This window comes from Dama dama, chromosome 4, assembly GCF_033118175.1.
Source record: "Dama dama isolate Ldn47 chromosome 4, ASM3311817v1, whole genome shotgun sequence".
In the NCBI taxonomy this organism is placed as follows: Eukaryota; Metazoa; Chordata; class Mammalia; order Artiodactyla; family Cervidae; genus Dama; species Dama dama.
Genome location: NC_083684.1, coordinates 55,960,569 through 55,967,682, shown reverse-complemented (window position 1 = coordinate 55,967,682; position 7,114 = coordinate 55,960,569). Strand labels below are relative to the sequence as shown.

The 7,114-nt window shown below is 46.9% G+C and overlaps 1 pseudogene; it reads right to left on the bottom strand.

Annotated features, from left to right (window-relative positions):
• Window positions 1-916: 916 nt before the first annotated feature.
• LOC133055105 (thyroid transcription factor 1-associated protein 26-like) lies at window positions 917-5,703 on the bottom strand (annotated as a pseudogene).
• Window positions 5,704-7,114: the final 1,411 nt, after the last annotated feature.

Genomic DNA, 7,114 nt, shown 5'->3' with positions numbered 1-7,114 from the left:
CAAGGATTCGGGTGCAACGACATTACCCCTAGCAAGCTTTCTCAACTCTGTGAAGACATGAATACCTCCACATCTGATTCTCACACATGTAGCTGAAATTCCTCTGGTCCAGGCCCCCGGCTATCAGAGAACACCTCCAGAGCTCCAAACACACCCGGGTTATTAAAAAAGCGATACTCAGCAGAGGGCTTGGCCCCACCCCACCGCGCACTTCCTGGCGCCTCTTCAGAAAACCACCAGCTCTCAGCTCTGCCCTAGACATGCCCCCTTCAAGGGACCACAAGCTCTTTCAAACCTGGCGCTACGCCTGGGTCCCGGCACCCTGCACGGTGCCTCTCCACATTAGGAGAGCCTTGAGTGACGTTCATCTTCTGGTTCTAATGACACTGGCCTCTCTGCAGACCCACTGAGGCACCGCTACGAGTTAAGACGCAGGCACAGCCTGAGCAAAAGCAACGAGATACTCATTATGTTTCACGAGAAAGCGAGAACGACTTCATTTATGTGTTAAAGGAATTTATTAAAGTGATTTGTCTGCGTGCAATTAAACCTATTTTGAAGTTTTTAACAGGAAAGATTTCCGGTGCTATGAGAACCTGGTTTCTCCTTTACATTCCACCCAGATGTCCCATAGGTTGATGAAGCAATAAGTAGAAATCCAGTTTAAACAACGTTTGAAACGACTTGGAAACAATTTGTTGAATGATACTTGACCTCCTTGTCGCATCTCCCAGAAAACGATCAAATGAACTATGAATGAGAATTGAAAATATTTGAAAACAGCATGACTTCTACATGGTTTGGTTTTTTTTTTCCCCATCCCTTCCCAATCCAGTTTATGTAGACACATTTAGTTACATGTTAGGAGGGACAGTCCCCATCCAAAAGTACTCAATAGCAAGTAGATATTTTCACCCTAAATTTTTACCCTTCTTTTCCTGGAGTTTCTTAGAAAATACTCCATTTGTAAATTTGAATTTGGCTGTTCATTTTGAGTCTTCTGGCTCCTCATTTTGAACACTTCCATTTTCTTGTTTCTGTAGAGCCTTGGAGCGTCTCTTCTCTCTCGTTTTTGCCTCTTAAATTCTTGTTCCTTCGCAGCACGTGTAGCTTGCTCCTATTCTTCCTGTGCCTTTTGGTTTGACGTTTTCTTTGGATTGTTTGATAGATTATATTCTCGTGCTACAATGGCCTTCTGAGAAAGCCAGTTCAGCGGGACATTGGCAGTCTTCTGGGAAAGACTGCTCACCTTGTTCTAACCAGGACTGGTCAGCTTTTCTCAGCTGCCTGCTGAGTCTTTCCTCTCCAGCTAAGTAGAGATGGTGCAGGTGATCAGGGTGTTAGGGGAAGCGCACTGATTCCACCCTGGCCAGGCACCATCATAACCATTGCCATGAGTGGTTTTACGACAGGAGATTCTGGCAAGGAACAGGGAGCTAATGAGCCTCCACCAACCGGAAGAGTTTGGGAAAGGTCCAGAGGAGACACCATATGTCCGACCACCTCGCAGAATCCTTCTCTCTGGCATCCATCTGGGCTGAAGAAGGCGTGCACCACCTGAAGGACTGTGAGTCAGAATGATCGGCTAAAGACAACCCGGAAACGAATCCCATCACCATAAAACCCGAGACTGCAGGCCGTGTGACAGAGCTGTTCTCCTGGGTTCCCTTCCCCTTTGGGTTCCCTTCTCCACCGGGTGCCCTCTCCCAAGAAAACTTCCCATTTTGTCAGCACATGTGTCTCCTCGGGCGATTCATTTCCGAGTGTTAGACAAGATCCTGGTTTCAAGCCCTGGAATGGGTCCCCCTTCCTGCAACTGGAGGAAGAAGCAGACAGAGCTGGACTCCGTCTCAGGCCAGGCTGCGAACACTAGGCTACATGCCTGGTCACCCTCCCAATGGACTCTGAACTTTGTGCCCGGTGTCTTTAGAAGTGGCATACCAATGGGAAACCAGACCCCCAGGTAAAAGAGCCTCAGGACTGGTACTTGGACTCTCCATTGCCTAAAAGAATATGCTAATTATCTCTGTAACAGAACAAAGTCGTAAATTCCATTATGTTTATCGGGATATGACCACAGTCCTATTGATACATGTCCACTGTTTATCTAGTTTGTGACACATGAATAATTGGTTAACTTTGATCATAGCTGTCTTTTACCTTGTCCAGACTAGTTTCAAGGAATCTGGGGAGGTGGGTTTCAGCAAGTACACTCAGGGTATATAAGGTTTTCACAAAAACTGGTCGGGGTCCTTGGCTGAGAGGAGACTTTGCCTTTGGCCCGCCGGCGTAGTAATCTGCACTCCACTATCTGCATCGTCCTTCTGAGTGAGTTTGTTTCCGGGAAGCCGTGGCTACAGCACAACACATGGCGAGTCTGGTGGGATCCTTCTTGGCTGCAACTGACAGCCTGACCACTCAGGGTACTCAGCGGCCAGCTTGCCTGCCAATGGACCAGACCCAGCAGCCTCAGCCGGGACCCGTTTGTCCCTGGTCTCCTCCTGACGCAGAGCACTGGCCAGAGTGCCCCAACCGGTAAGGAACAAAAGACTTTATTGACCTCTCTCCCCTTCCCTCTCTCTTTCCTCTCCTTCCCGTTTTTTCTAGTCCTCCAGTCCTGGATGCAGGAATCTCATCGAAGGGCCTCAGCCTAAGTTGAGGATTGGAAACTGATCATCTCCTCTTGGCAGAGAACTCGAATTCTGGTTCTGTTCTGGTCTGACTTCTAGTAGGGCCGAGTTTCTGTCCTCCATTCTCTGGAGGCCCAGGGTAAAGTCCCATAACGCCTGGATATCTGCAGGTGGCAGGAGATATCTGCAAGGCCACCCCTTTTGCCCCCTTCTCCCGCGTCCTCCCCCTTCCTCTTTCAAACTGGCTTCTTTTCCTCCCTTTGAAATCTTTGAATATCTGAGATATTTTCCTTTACTCTGTTAGTACTTGGATCTGAAGTTCTGTGACTCTATAGGAGGTTTTTTGAGAGACTCTATTCTTGTATGTAAAGGAGTGTCCGATGAGAACTGCCAGGTTTATATGTGTGTGTTTCAACTCTGTGTTCTGTGTGGTCCTTTTTGATGGCCATTTTGCTTTGTCTGGCCATCATTTCATTTAGACCTGCCGCCATTCTCTTAGAACCTGATTGTCTTTCCCTGTGCCTTGAGACCAGGGCTCTGGCTCTGTTCTCAGGAACACTTATCTAGACCATCTCTAACTCCTGAGACTGAACCATAGCTACTCTAGTTTGACTTTTAATTGTAAAATTTTGAAAAATCTGAAAAAGCCTTTAAAAGTTTTATTTATTCCAACTGGTTTTTATAAACGAGTCAATTTTATATTGTAATATCTAGTTCACGACTAAGCTTAGAAAATGAAGCTAGATCTTGGATACTGTTTTATGGCCTAGTCCAGTAAACAGCACATTGAGTGGCCTGTCAACAAAACCTTTGCCAAACCTCAGAACGGACATTCTCAGCACCATGGGATCAAATGGTCATGAAATGCCCCCTCAGAATCATGGTCAAGTTTATGAGCAAAAAGGGGCTCTGCCAGCTGAAAACTGACACTTGCCATCTACGCCTACAAGGATTAAATCATGGCCACTGCAACTGCTGACTTTCAACTCCCCTCAAAGGAGTTCAGGGTGAAAATCAGAAATGAGGCACTCTGCGCTCTGGGGAAAACTGGCAGAACAGGCCTTCAGATAGTTAGATCTTTTCAGGAGAAGATTGTATGAGTTCCAATTCTTGCATCTTCTCTTCCCTGGAGAAACACTGATGTCATTAATGGCAACATCTGCCTTGGCTATTAAGGAAAATCTTAGAGTCAAGGTCAAAATAGAGGAGCCATAGTTCAGCCCTCCTGGGAAATAACTAGCTGATACTATGGGTGTAATTTCAGACTAGACCTTTTATTGCTAAACACTTGAGTTTCCTGAGTCGTGTCAGGTTTGGATGCCACCATTCTCAAAACAATGTCTGTTGGAAGCTACTAAGAGCAACCTTACTTTTCACAAAACTAGGCAACTGGCTACCTGGCTACAAGTCTCCCCAAAGTGGAAGTCCAGACTGGGTTTCAGACCTATTCTTCTAAAAAGAAATGAGATTTATTTTATCTATTCAAATTCCAGTTATCACTCCTCCAACTACTTCTAATTGGGTCTGTTAACACCAAAATGGCAGACCAGGGGATTGAGATTTTAACCACACAAGACTCCGATCTAGCCCTTAGAACTCAGGAATACTTCCAATTCAGTGTCTATTCTCCAAGCTGAGGCAGTCCTATGCCCCATTTTGACAGGAAGTTATCACAGTCATAGTTGCCTAGTTCCCTCAATTAAAACTGAGCAGGACTCTGTGGGGCTCTGGAGTACAGATCTGTTCTGTGTTCTCCGTTTCTTGTGTGGAGGATCTAGGCTTCATTCAGCCTCCTTGACCTTCCCTGAGTTCCAAAGTGTTATTCAAACAATTGCTAATCAGGGAAGGGAGAGGATAGAGAAACACAGGAGAAACAATCAAAGGGTGGTACAGCCTCCAGACAGGGTCCTGGTTCTTACTCAAAGAAATATGCCTAACAATATCTTTGAGTCCTACTACTGAACCAGAGCCCCCACCCAGGTGGAGAATGGTAACTTCAGCCTAAACACAAGATTCCTGGAGCACAGGTCTGCTGCCTTACCATTAACCGATCCAAAACAAAACAAAACAAAAGTCACAAACCCTGCAGCCCTGACCCCAAATATTGCCTCCTGTTTCTGGGGACCAGTGATGACCATCCTGTTAGGCCTCCTGTTTGGCCCCTGTGTATTTCATCTCTGAGAGGAGCCAACAGTTTCAAACTAAATTCCTGTTACCACAAGGGTGAGTGCTGGTTTCAGGCAAAAAAAAAAAAAAAAAAAAATACCTTGACTTACATCGGGTAGAGAGAGAGTTCTGTTCTGCTAGGCAGGCCTATGTCCATGGAAGCACACTGATTGAAACCGCCCAGCCTGGCCAGGCACCATAGTAGACATTTGCATGAGTTATTTTATGACAGGAGGTTCTGGTATGGATCACTGAAGTAATAAGCTTCCACCAACTGGAAGAGTTTGGGAAAGGTCAAAAGGAGACACCACATGTCCAACCACCTTCCAGAATCCTTCTCTCTGGCATCCATCTGGGCTGAAGAAGGCCTGCACCACCAGGAATGACTCTGAGTCAGAATGATCGGCTAAAGACAACCCGGAAACTAATCCCGTCACCATAAAACCCGAGACTGCAGGCCATGTGACAGAGCTGTTCTCCTGGGTTCCCTTCCCCTATGGCTCTGCGCCCAGGTGCCCTCTCCCAAGAAAATCTCTTGCTTGGTCAGCACCTGTCTCTCCTCCAACAATGTATTTCCCAGTGGTAGACAAGAGCCGAGGTTCGAGCCTTGGAAGGGGTCCTCCTTCCTGCAACAAGGGTACCGATCTGTGCACTGGAATTTGCCTGAGGTTTGAGCCTTCTTTTCCCTCCAAAGCAATATCTTGTAAGTTTGCTGAATCTTTAGTTTTCTTTGAAATTGGAAGCCTTGTGCCTCGTGGATACTCCCTGTGAAACGCTGCAGATGGCTACATTGCCACGTTCTCTGCCTCACATTCTTCTTTCTGAACCTAGCCAATGAGACTCCTTCTCCTCGCATCCCAAAACACCCTGTCCATGCCCCACTCCCCCGACCCGTGGCGCCCTCCATGTACAACGTAAAGAGAAAAAAATTGAAATCTGATACCGGAGTAAAATTAAGATATAAGTCAATGCAGTGCAGTGGATGGTCTGTTTCTTTGGTGGGTTTGCCTGATGTCCAGCCCAGGGTCTCTACCGTGGACCCTAGAGAGGGAGTGGGTCTTCAGCAGAAAACGCAGGGGTAGGGGTGCGAGTCGACAGGAGCCCTCTGTCGGGGGTGGAGGCCAAGGGACTGGAGTCCAGATCTTGTTCAGAGAAACGGGGAGGGGAGTGGATGTCCATGGGCTCAAATTGTGGACGAGACCAGACAGGGTTGGAGAAAATCCTGCTCAGTAGCCGAATATTTAGAGAGGCTGCGGTGGCACTGGATGGTTTGAGAAGGTAACTTCTGAAATCAAATCACATCCCAGTCAGGATGTATACCAGTGGAGCCCAGAGGAGAAATGGATGCCTAGAGGATAATGGGGGAATGAAAAGGGTGCATAGAAACCTTCCACAGGCTTCCTGATGTGAACGTTTTAGGCCCAGTGACAAAAAGGCCCAGATTTGGCCTGTCTTAATATACTGTTACAGCATTCTGAATATTATAATATTATATTAGTATAATATCATATTAGTGAGAGAGGCATTTCCTGGGCAGGTTGATAGGTAGTCTAGGGGCCCCCAAGGAGAGAGGGATCTGGAATTCTCAAGGAGGAAGAAAGGACAAATTCTTTTTTTACCTTCTACATTCCTTAGGATTATATAATAATAATGTATCCTGCTTGAGGACAGTCTCTGGAAAAAACTTTGTGGCTAATCCTGTTATCTCAAAATGTAAATTATGGGAGTAGGTCTGGTGAGATCTTTACAACCTCCAGACATTCTTTTGATTCACTGTAATAACTAATATGAGAGTATATGACTCCATGGCTAATGCTAGCAAGGGGGTACTCTTTCTGGCCCCCTTCTGAGGTGTATGTCAGAAGCTTTCTCTATCCCTTTTATATTTTAATAAACTTTATTACACAAAAGCTCTGAGTGATCAAGCCTCATCTCTGGCCCTTGTAAGAACCGCAGCAAGACAAAGGGGCGCCGGAGTATCAAAAGGCTTTTATTGGACAATAGCTCCCGGGCAGAGCTCCCACGCGCGAGCGAGGAAAAAACGGGAGTCTGCAATCTGCGGGGAGGCGTGGCAATGCCTATATACCCCGGCGGATACGGAAGTGGCGGGACCAAGGTGCTGATTGGCCCTCTAGGTCCCGCGTCGGTTTTTTGATTGGCCAGAGTATTGGTGCCTTGGCGTCCATCAGTCTGCCTGGCAACGGGCTGTTGATTGGTGGATATCTGTCCCTGTCAGTCTGCCTGGCAGTGGGCTTATCTGAGACCTTTCGGCGAGGGGGTTTTTCTGTCAGCATTTTCTGGCTGGCGCCTTTCTGCCT